The sequence below is a fragment of the Neolamprologus multifasciatus genome, chromosome 17 (genome assembly GCF_963576455.1).
Source record: "Neolamprologus multifasciatus chromosome 17, fNeoMul1.2, whole genome shotgun sequence".
Classification (NCBI taxonomy): Eukaryota; Metazoa; Chordata; class Actinopteri; order Cichliformes; family Cichlidae; genus Neolamprologus; species Neolamprologus multifasciatus.
In genome coordinates this window covers 3,208,238-3,221,239 of record NC_140455.1, presented here as the reverse complement: position 1 = coordinate 3,221,239, position 13,002 = coordinate 3,208,238, and the positions used below count along the sequence as shown (strand labels likewise).

Below are 13,002 nucleotides of genomic sequence, written 5' to 3'. Positions count from 1 at the left end.
GCAAAAACTTCCTGCTGAGCTGGGATTGCCATCAGGTGAGCCCACCAGCTGCGTTGACGAGAGCCCTGGGGCCGCCAGTGAAAACGAGGTAAAAACAGCCGCTCACCCAGCCTTTGCAGACAAAACTACTCCTACTTGTAGAATTTGCTTTTAGATATATATGTCCTGTCATGGTCTCAGGTCATCTGCCCCAGTGTTTTAGAGAAATAATGAAATTCTTAAAAACTATTTGATCATAAAAATTCACAAAAGGACAATATAGCATCCCAGCTGCACCGAAGAGTAATACAGTTAAATATGGATTATTAAGCACGCGGTCCGGCCTTTCCAAGGCCAAGTCAGTAAACAAATAAATATTTGACAACATACTGATTTATTCTGCATCCCAGACACAGGACAGCAGCATACATGTGTTGGTTTAAATCAGCAACTGAGAGTCATGCAACTCTCAGAACTCTTGAAGGACAACCTGAGAAGGAGTTTCAGCAGATTCACTCCAGCTTATCAATCAAAGACCTAAATAGAGTTTTATTCATTTGAAATCCTGACTCTCAGACGTGTCCACCTTAATTTGGGATATTTTCCTGCTCCTGCTATGATGATATCTGTGTTGTGAAAAGTGGCTTTTCTTTCTGATAAATCCCCAGGTCTCCTTTAATGTTCTTTTTTCACAATTAACAGTCAGTAAACATCTCTGTGTGTCCTTTCGTTGGACACTGAAATAAACAGTGAATAACCATTAATAGAAGCGACGTGGTGAAAACATCAATTTTTTCTTCATAGAAGTACTTTAACAATTTCTACAATTTGTTTACTCATCAGTGTCCTCTCTTTATTTTAGCATTTTTTAAATGCAAAGTTTATATTACAAATAAAATATAAAAGCACAAGCTGTAAACTTAACCCAACCACCACCACTCCTGTTCCAACATAGTAACCAATATAACAGAGTTTTATGTTTTCTTATAAGGTAATATTCAGGTACTGACTAAAGTAATAAAGTAGCACAATTTAGTGATTCATACCAATTCATTTTATGAACATGTAGAAAAAAGTGTGAGACACAAACAAGGACACGCATTCCTGTCCACCCAATGACTGAGGAAAGCAAAAACCTCGTCGTGTTTGTTTCTGACGCCCAGTTTCAGGTCAGTTTGTTTATACAACAGTGTTTCAGAACAACAGTCAGATGGACACACTTCTAATTGCACGGTAAATACCCTGCAACACTGACATTGCACCTACAATATCTATGTTGCTGTTAACTCATTTCTATTCTATTATCACATTAGATGTGAAAGTCAAGTACATCCAAGGTCACAATGCAACAGTAAATGGACTGTAAACCTAGCTGAGCACTCACAGCACTTTACACGACATACATTCACAGAGTCACACTGTTTTCTACTCTAATAAGTTTTCTATATAACAGTCACACATTCACACATTCAGTATCTTACCAAGGATACTTTGGCAGGGATTGAACCACCAACCCTCCGGTTAGTAAATGACCTCCTCTACGTTCCCAGCTGTAGCCATCCCAAAACAATCATAGAGCTGCATTTCAGGCTTTATAGGCTGCAGTTACTTTATGACATTAGGATTAGAGAAAGACTGAATGATTATGGCTGGTTGGGAAGGTTTACCAGAAAGCCTCTTCTCTGTAACAAGAACATGGTTGCACAGCTTAGGCTTCCAAAGTTGCACCTGAACAAACTACAAGACTTCGTGAGCAATGACATAAATGGACGGTGCCACACTTGGAGAAAACCAAACACAGCATATCTGCACAAACACCTAATATATATTATCAAGCACAGCGGTGGGGCGTTGAATTGGTTTTGCAGTCACAGGTTCTTGGCCCCCTGAGCTGCTCTGTGTACATGGTAAATTGACTGATCCTTATATAGCTCTTTTCTAATCTCCCAGGGCACTGAGAGCACTTCTAGAATTATATGTGGGGCCATCAACCCGACAGCTAAAGCTTGGCCCAAACGGGATCGTGAAACAGGACATTCATCCTAATCACACTGAGAGTCCACAAAAGAGTCAAGGAGTTGAAATGACAAAGTCAAAGTCCAGACCTCACCGAACCTGAAATGCTGCGACGGGACTTTGAGAGAGTTGAAGCATTGTTGCAAAGAGGAGTGGGCCAAAATTCCTCCACAATAATGAGAGACACTGATAAATTACTTCATATTACTTTGCTCCTTAAAGAGGTTCTACAAACTACTGAATCATGGGGCGTACTCAGTTTTTCACACACTTTTTCTGCATTTTGGTTCACTATTTGTTAAAAAGTTACGACAGTAATAATGACAACAAATACTGATTGACTAATATGCCATGTTGTAAAATTATTGTATATTGCTGTAAAAGCCTTTGGCTTTTAGATAAAGTGAATCAAAGTAAACAGAGATGAGATTCTGAGGCCATCGAAGCGAAAGCCCTCCGCCACTTGGCTGCACCTAGAAATCCTGTCCATAAAAATTATGAACAGAACCGGTGACAAAGGGCAGCCCTGGCGGAGCCCATCACCCACCGGGAACAAGTCCGACTTGCAATGCGAACCAATCTCATGCAACGGTTGTGTAGGGATCGAATGGCCCGTAGCAATGGGCCAGACACCCCATACTCCCGCAGCATCTTCCACAGGACACCCCGAGGGACACGGTCGAATGCCTTCTCCAAGTCCACAAAACACATGTAGACTGGTTGGGCAAACTCCCATGCACCCTCAAGTATCCTCGAGAGGATGAAGAGCTGGTCCAGTGTTCCACAACCAGGATGAAAACCGCATTGTTCCTCCTGTATCTGAGGTTCAACTAACGGACAAACTCTCCTTTCCAGCACCCTGGCATAGACTTTCCCAGGGAGGCTCATCTCTGCTTTTCGCGGATGATGTGGTTCTGTTGGCTTCATCGGGTGATGGCCTCCCGAGTGTGAAGCAGTGGGAATGAGGATTAGCACCTCCAAATCTGAGGCCATGGTTCTCAGCCGGAAAAGGGTGGAGTGCCCACTCCGGGTCGGGGATGAGTTCCTGCCCCAAGTGGAGGAGTTCAAGTATCTCAGGGTCTTGTTCGCGAGTGATGGGAGAAGGGAGCCGGAGATTGACAGACGGACGGGTGCTGCGGCCTAAGTGATGCTGCACCCGCTGCATTACTGTGGAGCTGAGCAAAGCAAAGCTCTCAATTTACCGGTCGATCTACGTCCCTACCCTCACCTATGGCCACGAGCTGTGGGTAGTGACCGAAAGAACGAGATCGCGGATATAAGCAGCAGAAATGAGCTTCCTCCGAAGGGTGGCTGGCCTCTCCCTTAGAGATAGGGTGAGAAGTTCAGCCATCCGGGAGGGGCTCAGAGTAGAGCCGCTGCTCCTCCACATCGAAAGGAGCCAGCTGAGGTGGTTCGGGCATCTGACAAGGATGCCTCCTGGGCGCCTCCTGGGCGAGGTGTTCCGGGCACGTCCCACAGGGAGGAGGCCCCGGGGCAGACCCAGGACACGCTGGAGAAATTATATCTCTCGGCTGGCCTGGGAACGCCTTGGTGTTCCCCCGGATAAGCTGGAGGAGGTGGCTGGGGAGAGGGAGGTCTGGGCTTCTCTGCTTAGGCTGCTGCCCCCGCGACCCGGCCCCGGATAAAGCGGAAGAAGATGGATGGAGGGAGAATACTTTAATAATTTACAATTAATTCAATTCAATTCAATTTTATTTATATTGCGTCAAATCACAACAAAAGTCGCCTCAAGGCGCTTCATAGATACAGAGGAAAACCCAACAATCATATCACCCCCCTAATTACATGGGTTACAGTTGTTCCAAGACAATAACAGGATGGATGGATGCATCAAAGTAAACTATATGGAGGCACAAAGTGATAAATTAAATTAAATTTGTTTTTATGTCTTATGCTTTTATGATTGTGTAAACTGCTTGCTTTTATTATTCTGCTGTGTACAGTGTCCTTGAGTATTTTGAGAGGCGCTTTCAAATAAAATGTATTATTATTATTATAAATTGTTCCTCCTCGGTGATGATTAACTCACATACCTAACAAGATAAAGTGATTCAGAGGTAATGATCTAACAGCAGAATGGAAATTTCCTCAGATTGTGTAGCTATTTTTAGACAACAAAGGCCATATTCCTCTACAAGATACTATTTTGTGTTTCTCGTTAAACTGACTCTCATTCAGTTTATTTTTGGATGTAGGAGAGGTCATTGTCATCTAAAATCAACACTTTTACCTGAAAAGGTAGGTTTTTTTTTTAATTAATTAATTTTTTTCACCGAACAAGCCAGGATGCCTTTTGCAGTACTTATACATTCTCTATGTACTTCTTTTACAGCATTAATGTAACATGGTGGCGCTAGTATGCTGCGACTGGTTTCCTTTCCATTCTGATACCAAGTAAAATTCAGGTGGTGTTGACGTATCCAGTAGCGATACCTCATCATAAAGACGTCACCATATTCTGTGTTATGATTTACTTACCAGATAGCAAGGAGACATTGAACAGATGTTGATTTTCCATCTGAACCATCAGAATCGTCAGGCTTGAAATGTCAACACAAAACCAATGTTGAAACAACATTGAAATACTGATGAAACCTGACACTGGCATTGAAATAACATTGATTCACTGTTGTTCTGTCATCGTTGATTGTTGATCTATTTATAGTTGACAAGGTGGCAACAATCACGTTGAAAAACCATCGATTTATGGTTGAGCAGGAAATTAAAGCTGCTACCACTTGGACTATTCCATAGCCCCCCCTCTCACAGTGGTACATCCCTCCAGGTAACCATTGTCTTGTACAGTAGAGCGGGACATTAGATTTACTCTCAGCGGAATTGACCGGAGAAGGCATCAGTTCATGCACTGCACTGGCCTGCACCACGATTAGTATAAGGTAAGAATGAATGACTTTTGTTCTATTCGTTATTTCCACGGTTGCATTTGAATAACATTAAAAAAAAAACTTGTTAATGAAAAGTTTCGGACAAAATGTGGGAGCCCAAAATTGTGTCTACTTTCATCTTACAATCCGGCAACAAATAAATTGCACTGCGAACAAAGTCAACAAAGAAAACATTTTCGTTTCATACTTTTCCGTTATATTCCCTTACAAAGCTAGCTTTAACGCTTCGAGGGTTCCTTTGTTCTTGCCGTCGCCTCGGCGCTTGAGCAGACTTTCGCTCTGTAGTTGCTTTTTAGCATAGTAGTACAAAAAATTGTAAATCTGTGATATATGATTGATAAACGTAAAGGTAACTGTATAAATGTGTTCAGTGACTTTGTTACTTTTAATGATTGGAGAGCACCCGCTTCGATTCGCACTCAATTCAAACTTTACGCTGCACACTCACCTAACTTTACGATGCACGCTCTCCTAACTTTACGTTGCACGCTCACCTAACTTTACGATGCACGCTCACCTAACTTTACGATGCACGCTCACCTACCTTGCGTTTGCGCCTTTTGTCCACACGTAAACTGTGTTTTATTATTTATTTATTAATTTTTCGCCTCTCACTGCTTAAGCCATTAATCTTTCTAGAATTGTTTTTTTAAACAGATGCGACCTCACAAAAGATATTAACTATGCTGTCAGACCTGACGAGAGCTGTTAATGAACTCCGTGAGGAGGTCAGAGCCATCTGCCATCCCTGGTGCAATGAATCGGTAGATGCTGGGGTACTGCCTCTGGATTTGCCCTTGCACAACATTGAGGAGCTAAACAATGCAGAGGCAGCTCTTCAATCACAAGAGGCAAATAAGGCAATGGTAAGTATATAAAGGTTATGTACACTTTGTAACTATAAAGTGTAATAGCTGTCAGATGTGATTTAAATACATAACAACGGCCTGTTGATTAAACACACAAGCACTTGCATACACATTTAAGACATGAGACACACTAATTCCATCTCTTAAAATGTGTCTATAGGTGAGACGCTTTGCCTTGATTGGAGGGACCACACTGGAGGTGCGAGTCCGCCGTGTAATGGCTTATGCCATTACAAACGAGCTGGCCTCGGTACTAAACTGGGCAGGGAACAAAAACAAGGACCAGACAAAGCAAAAAAGGGCATTTAAAGATACAGCGCTCTGCAAATGCATATTTGGTAAGTTTTACCGGGTTTTTTTTTGCTATATTACTTTGATTTTCTTAATAACAAGACTTTCATGTCCAGTTAATCTGGAGATGGAGTCATTGGTCTTTGGCTTCCCATATGGAAAAGAAATAGTAAAAACTGATTTACTCATGAAAGTGGCCACTTTCTCATTACTTTCATATATTGTTTTAGTAAGTATCCAAAACATACAAGTTTCATTATATAATTTTTCAAGGGATCTTATATCTGTTTTCACTCTTGTATGCTTTTCATACAAGTTTCACACAAGACAGATACCAACTTTATAAGATTTATAAATATCTTTTCCATATGGGTTGTTTAGTCCTCGGCTTGTAGTTTGTACAGCCCGAGGACCCCATGTTTATTTTGTTTTAAAGGATACACGGCACACCATGCTAAGACTTATCACTTTTTCCGCTCATAGCTCTTTGGGAATCAAATGCGGCAGTTTGCAGATTTACGCCTGGTGACTTTCATGTTTATCAGCCCGGAGTAAAAAATTACAAACTTCTGTGAAACATATAAATGTAAATAGGAAATTGTCTTTTAATAAAGTATTTAGCAAACGAAACATGCCTACTGACCTTTTTTTGTTTATTTTTTCTCTCTATTACATCACGTGCAATGCTTTCTTATTTTAGGATATTAATATTGACATGATACATTGTGAGACATTTGTTTTTTTTATAAAGGGTGTCCAATTTGAGGAATAAGTACAATTATGTGTTTAGGTGGTTTAAGTATTGATGGAAACATGCAGTAGTTTAGTATTGGTTAAAATACCTATAAAGAGAGGTAGATTTCCAGTCATGATTTAACTGTTGTTTTAATAAAAAGCAACTGTGCAAAAGAGGTGGAAAATCAACACCATAGCTCAACAGTGTTTCAATATCAGAATATGACATTGTTTCAATGTCAACAGTATTAGAAAATATAACGTTGAATCAATGTCAGGTTTCAACTTTGATTCAACATCAAAACCTGACATTGTTTCAACATTAAAAAAGGGTGCAAGAGTGATGTTAGGTCAACGTCACACTTCAACGTTGATTCAATGACATCGCCTGATATTGACTCAACATTGTTTCAATGTTTCCTTGCCATCTGGGTATATAAGAGCAGATGCTGCTGGTGCAATTAGCTGTATGTTGTACATCCAATGGATGATGATCTGATTAGTCGACTAATCGCAAAAATAATCGGTGACTAGTCGACTATCAAAATAATCGTTTGTGGCAGCCCTAATTTTGGGTCTGATCTAAAGGTAAGCACCGAGATAACTTTAATCTGAGTTTAGTTAATCTAGAGTTTAGCTCCTAAATCAGGTTTTCTGTTGCTTTCCTCGGTGTCTGTTCTCAAGTTTTTGTGAACCCTTTGGAAAAAAAAACGTTTGACTACGTCGACTCAAGCTGCTTTAAAGTAATTGACAGAAAGATATCAGCAAAAGCTAATGAAACACAGAGAAGGAAACAATTTTATTATTAGAAGAAAGCTTTTAAATTAGCTAATTGTAGCGTTTCTGTTATTTTATTAGTCTGTTACTAAGCGCTAATTAGCAGCTCTGTGTTGCACCTGCAAAGTGCTAGCTAGCTTGCACTTTGGAGGAATCTGTCCCTTCCCCCACAGCTCAGGTGGTTGCAGCTCAACTTCATGTACACCTGGTTAATAATAATATCTATGAGAGATTTCAATCTGGTTTTCGCTCATGTCACAGTACAGAAACTGTTTTACTTAAAGTCACTAACGATCTTCTAATCGGAGCTGACTCTGGTCTTCTCACCATTCTCGTCCTTTTAGATCTGAGCTCAGCCTTCGACACCATTTCTCACTCTGTACTTCTAAGCAGACTTTCCTCTCTTGGCATCTCTGACACACCCCTCGCCTGGTTTCAATCATATCTCCTCGACCGTTCCCAGTTTATTCAACTAACATCATTCCGCTCTCGTCTTTTCCCGGTCACTTCTGGTGTACCTCAAGGCTCAGTTTTAGGCCCTCTTCTCTTCATAATATACATCCTCCCTCTAGGTACCATTTTCCGCAAATTTGATCTTCAGTTTCACTGTTTTGCTGATGACACCCAGTTCTATCTGTCTTGCAAACCTGATTCCTCCCTTCCACCTTCCTCCCTCACAGAATGTCTATCGGAGTTAAAATCCTGGTTTACCTCTAATTTTCTAAAGCTCAATGAGGATAAAACTGAGATCCTCCTTATTGACACCAAATTCAACCTTTTGAAGGCGAACCACTTCTCACTCACCATCGATAACTCCACAGTTTACCCTTCTCCTCAGGTTAAGAGCCTTGGTGTCATCCTAGATAGTTCACCATCCTATAAATCTCACATCAATAATCTCACCCGTTCTGCCTACTTCCATCTACGTAACATTAACAGATTACTTCCTTCTCTTTCCACCCAGTCTACGTCCATTCTTGTTCACAGTCTTGTTTCCTCCCGTATTGACTACTGCAATTCTCTTCTGCATGGTCTCCCCCAAAAATCGCTCCATAAGCTTCAACTGGTTCAGAACTCTGCTGCTGTTCTTCAGGAACTTCACTGGCTTCCTGTGAAATTCCGGATAATATTCAAACTTCTTCTGCTCACCTTCAAGGCCATTTATAACCTCGCTCCTCCTTACCTTTCTGACCTGTTAACCACCACCTGTTCTGCCCGTTCACTTCGATCTTCTTCTTCTATCCAGCTTGCTGTACCTTCCTTCCGCCTCAGCACCATGGGAAGCAGAGCTTTCAGCTGCTCTGCTCCCAGAAATAAGAAACATTGGCTCTCTCCCCCAGTTTAAATCCCAACTCAAAACTCATCTGTTCAAATCTGCACATTCACTGTGAACCCACTGTTTGTTAATTTTATCTTGTGCTTTTGTTTTATTGTTCTTATTCTGCCGTTGTTTTACTAAGTGTTTTATCCTATTGTAAAGTGTCCTTGGGTGACTTGAAAGGCGCTCATAAATAAAATGTATTATCATTATTAAATTCATCTCATGTAAACAATAATTGGCGCACAGCGTGACGTGAAAAAAGGCACACACCTTTGACGTTGTGTGACGAACTCTGTATTCCTCGTCCAAACGTAAACACAAAAGCTGAGTTTTAAAAAATCTCTATTTTCTGTGATTCGAAACGCTGTTTATGTGTGGACGAAAGGCCTAAACACATAGAAACAGCCTCGTTTTCATAAATACCTGTGTAGGTGTGGACGTAGCTTAAAAGAGTTAATAGTGTATTTTATTACTACCTGTAATTTATTGCAGTTTACTTTTATTTGTTTAATTGTTTACTAAATGTTTGACTCTGAACCGAAGCCTGAATTTTATTTAAGGTACCAACTATTCAGGCAGTAAACGGCTAATATGAGAACCCAGTGTCTTAAATATCAGTACCAGTGGTGTTACAGTTAGCTAACCAAAACTTAACAAACACCAGCTAGCTTATTTACAGCAGCCATGTCAAAAAGTTCCCTTGTAGCCGGGCAAAGTAATGCTAACATTAACTTTAATAATACCTGCTGAATAACTTCAATGTGTGTTATGCAAAAACCTTTATCTTATGTTGTTACCTACAACAGTAGTTCTGTATTCTTATCTTGAATGTTTTAATTCAAGGTTTTAATGTTTTGTACAACATTTGTTTTTTTACTACATTCTGTAAAAAGTGAGTGTCAAATGTGAAAAGTGATTTGCATCACTGCATTAACCGGGTCCTTTTGACTGTACTGGGGGCTGTAATTCACATAGTCAGTGTCATGTTGCCATGAATATGATCTGAAACCAGCAACTGAGCCCATAAACCCATCACTCTCTTTCCTGTACTTTCTCAGATAAAGTTGGCATTAGAAGCATGTATTTTGTTTAGTTATAACTATGAAGGCTGGTGTCACTGGCAGGACGGCTCTTTCAGGGTATCATCATAAGTTGAAAGAGATTTCCAGTGATGGTCCATCTCTCTAACAACAATCTTCTTTTCCTCCTCGAGTCTTCTTACTGCCATGATGATATCGAATGCCTTTCTCTTTGCTCTAAGGCTGACAGAGTCTGAAATGCATTTAGAGCAATGTTAGAGATCAGTTCACAAAGAACGTCTGAAGTCATAAGTGATTTTAGGTTGACAGCTGAAGCTTGTGCTTCATGTGTGCTTGTTGTTGCTGCTTAGAAGAGATGAGATAGTTGCACTTAACATAAAGTCATTGTGCAGTCAGCATCAAATTTTTGAATCTGTTTTTGCTCAACTTCTGCCCACTCCTTTACATCACTGACACAGTCATCCAGTTGACTGTCAGTCACTGCCAACTGAAGCTGGCTTAGAAGAGCTTTTGTGGCCCACATTAAAAAGTTGGGATTAAAAAACAAAGCATTAAAGACATGTTTACTCCAAATATTTAGAACACAGAAGAGTAAGCATCTAAAATTACAATACCAATATCATTACCTTCTGATATTGGTGGGTCAGAGAGGTGGCCATAAGAGTTAGCATGTCTGTCCTGCAAACAAAGGAAACGTAATGTTACCATTTTCTCTCGTCATAGTTAGACACTTCAAATCTAGTGCAGGATTTGGCCTCCTCGCATGCTTTGGACTAATGTTTGTGGTAACTGCAATCCTTGACAGAACGACACTGCTCCACCTCCTCCCCTAGTGTCAAACCAGCCCCATCCTGATATGCTCCACTCCATTTCACCTGGATATAAGCACACACACACACACAGATGCACATACACACAGAGACAAAAGACAAATAAATGACTCAAAGATGTTTGTGTTGCTGTGCAAGTGTTCAGATAAAGTGGTTAAAGTCAGAATTTCATACCTCACATTTGAAATCATTGACTTTGGCATGAAATACTGAAAGAAATGGCTTCATGCTAAGAAGGTGCTGGAGCTCTGGACAGCTTTTTGTTACTCTTTCACGTTACGGCCAATACTCGCAGACAACATCCATACAAAAAAAGTGATATGTCTATTGGCCAGCTTTTGTTGCAGGTACAAGACATAAGCAAAAATGTCACCCCTGTACATATTTAGAGCACTGAGCAGCACTCCATGCACATATTTTACTGTACCTAGCTGCATTCTTGAAATGGTAATGCTTGCGGTTTCCATCCACTGAAATTGCAAGCATGTCTGGGGCACATGCATGACATGTGAAGTGATCCTCCTTTAAAATCTTGTCTAATTCATATCTCACGGCTTCCCACTCAAAACAACTTTTCTGACAGTGGAGATCTTCCCCGTCTGGTTTAAAATGAAAGACGTCAACAGAAAACAAATACGCTATAAGTGACTTTAAATCCCCAACAAGATTCTGTGGTTTGTTTAATGTGCTTTTGTGTCAAAACAAACAAATGACTTTCCTGTTTCTCTGTATAGATATTTCAATTAATTAATACATTAAATGTATGGATTTGTGTCCATACAAACTATATCTTCAAATTATCTTGAATGAAACAGTACTGACCCTTATGTGAGTGAGTCCTGGTTGATCTTGACCTCGCATAGAGTCCATTTCCATCTTTTTTCCAGTTTACTGTTGGTTCAGGTGGTTTCACTGGTACTGGAGCTTTCTTTTGCTTCAGCTCACCAAGTAAGTCATCAAGGTGTTAAAGCTCATCAATTAGTTCCTGCTGATCAGTCAGATTATCTAGGACAATTAAAGGATGTTGAATTTTGAAGTCACTCATGGGAATAAGCAGAAACACACACACACAGAGAGAGAGAGAGAGAGAGGCAGAAACAAAGAGACAAATAAGGGCAGCAGTAAGTACATATTTAAAAAAGACTGACGCAGAGTTTCCTGTCAGTACTCTGTGACCTTTTACACACTATATAACTCAAAGTGGCGTTTTCCTACACTGGCCCGTATAAAACAATATAAATAGAAAATAAGCACTAAGAATATATATTTATTTCGTAACAGCCCCCTCCCCCCCTTTTCATCTTTCCTAAGAAAGACGACATAATTCCTGATTTATCCCATTAAGTTTACTCGCATGTGAGAATAATAGCTAAAGTATAACAAAAGAAATCCTGCTAAACAAAATGAAACCTTTCAGTTGCCCAACCATATATGTCATCCATCCCCTCAATGGGTTGTGTATTTTCAATGTTCCCTTATTATTGTGGCGTAATTACTTGTATCCACAACAAATAAATCTAACAAATAAGTCAAGCTCTAAGACAGCACCTCGCGTCTACGCCGGGCTGTGAGCTGTCCTACCTTACTTCCTACACCCCTTTTTACCCAGAATCACAGTTTAAACCCACTTCTGACTTTCCTCACTGCTCATATCCAAACAGATATAATTAGCTTTTCCTAGTAAAAGGTCCTAGATTACTTTTGTCAATCTGTGGAAACAGTCTCTATAGAGTTAACCCGTTTCCTCTTTAAAAATTACTCTTGGTTTCTAAGCACACAACTTACAGTGCTCTTAATTGTCCCTTTGCCCCCTTTAACGGGTAGACCATATCCGGCATTACCACTGTGTTTGGGCAATTGACATAACATACAAATCATACAAACCATTACTAAAGCTACTCTTCCCATTACTCTTCATTACTTTGTGCTCACACTATAACCTCTGTCTAACAAGCTTTTGACCTTCTTTACAATCGAAACAGCTAATTTTCTGGAACGGGCGATTCTCTGCGCTCTCTGCTTCTTTTGGGGGCCCCTTTCTTGGCCAGATCCATTAAGTCTGGTGCTTCCTGGATTCTCGCCAACCCCTTCGTGGTTTCGCTGTGGTTCTGGAATTTGCTCCTTCTTCTGTAAAGGACAGAAAATGAAAACACCTCTCTGCGACGCCTCACTAATCTAATATGTTCATCTATTGTTCTTTTAGTTATTCAAAGTTAG

At 40.4% G+C, this 13,002-nt stretch overlaps 1 protein-coding gene and 1 pseudogene across 2 annotated transcripts in view; one reads left to right on the top strand and one right to left on the bottom strand.

Moving 5' to 3' along the window:
• LOC146498723 (uncharacterized) overlaps nt 1-13,002 on the top strand; it is a 319,692-nt gene that overhangs the window by 110,941 nt on the left and 195,749 nt on the right.
• LOC146498730 (uncharacterized) lies at nt 9,665-11,928 on the bottom strand (annotated as a pseudogene). Its single transcript, XR_014870265.1, has 5 exons — nt 11,608-11,928; nt 10,960-11,384; nt 10,661-10,830; nt 10,331-10,573; nt 9,665-10,205 (listed from the first exon to the last, which is right to left on the bottom strand). The product of XR_014870265.1 is annotated as an uncharacterized LOC146498730 (transcript).